The sequence below is a fragment of the Chrysochloris asiatica genome, unplaced genomic scaffold (assembly GCF_000296735.1).
Source record: "Chrysochloris asiatica unplaced genomic scaffold, ChrAsi1.0 scaffold00207, whole genome shotgun sequence".
Taxonomy (NCBI): domain Eukaryota; kingdom Metazoa; phylum Chordata; class Mammalia; order Afrosoricida; family Chrysochloridae; genus Chrysochloris; species Chrysochloris asiatica.
The window spans coordinates 5434415-5435487 of NW_006408725.1; positions in this window are offsets into that span (position 1 = coordinate 5434415).

Genomic DNA, 1073 nt, shown 5'->3' on the forward strand with positions numbered 1-1073 from the left:
AGATAGGAAGACTTAACATTGTGAAAATGCCAATACTACCCAAAGCAATCTATAGACACAATGCAATCCCAATCAATATTCCAACATCATTCTTTAAAGCAATAGAAATTTTATATGGAAAGGAAAGAGACCTTGGATATGCAAAGCACTACTTAAGGAAAAGAACAAATTTGTATGCCTCTCACTTCCTGATCTCAAAATTTACTACACAATCATAGTAATCAAAACAACTTATTACTGGTATAATGAGAGATATATTGATCAATGGAACAGAATTGAGAACCCAGAAGTAAACACATAAAATCAATTGATCTTTGACAAAAACCAAAACATATTAATTGGGGAAAGGATAGTCTCTTCAAAAATTGGTGCTGGCCTGGAGCAGCCAGAAGAACAGAAGATACTTCTTGAAAGCAAGACTGACAGGAAAAATACAAAACAATATAGGCAGACTGACTGATTACTACAAGAACAAACAAGTGGCTCACCCAGGAGACATCATGGCAAGTGGTCGGGCCCCCTTAGGGCAAACCTCCTTCCAAGACTAAGACTCAATGGGAATACACGCTCACCGATAAGGTAAAGTGAGGGGAAAACAGCAATGAAGCTGCGAGCTAAGCCCTACGATGCTCAATAGACTCCTGTGAACCCAGCTGGAGACCTGGTTGGCCAGCAGTGTGGCAAGACCTGGGGACTCTTCAGCCCAGAGTCAGTGACATAGCCACAGAGGACTAGAGTGGAGAGTGAAGCATCCAGCTGATAAGAAGAGAGGGTACATGCATAAGTACACCCACACTTGCAGATAATACCCATTTGACCTGGATTCAATGACTGGATGATCAGATCTCAACTAGACGAAGAAAGAAGAGGATAAAAAGTGTAATCTGATACAATTGGATGACCTTAACCTACACCTATGGATGCAGTTGCTCAAAACAGGGAGCAACTCTTCATAGCGAGGATCGTTCTCACTCTTTCCATAACATGGAGAGGACAGGGATTGGCAACTTAGACATTGGCTACCCAGAATGGGGGGACTACGGAGGCAAGAAGTGACTGGCTTACAAGCTTTG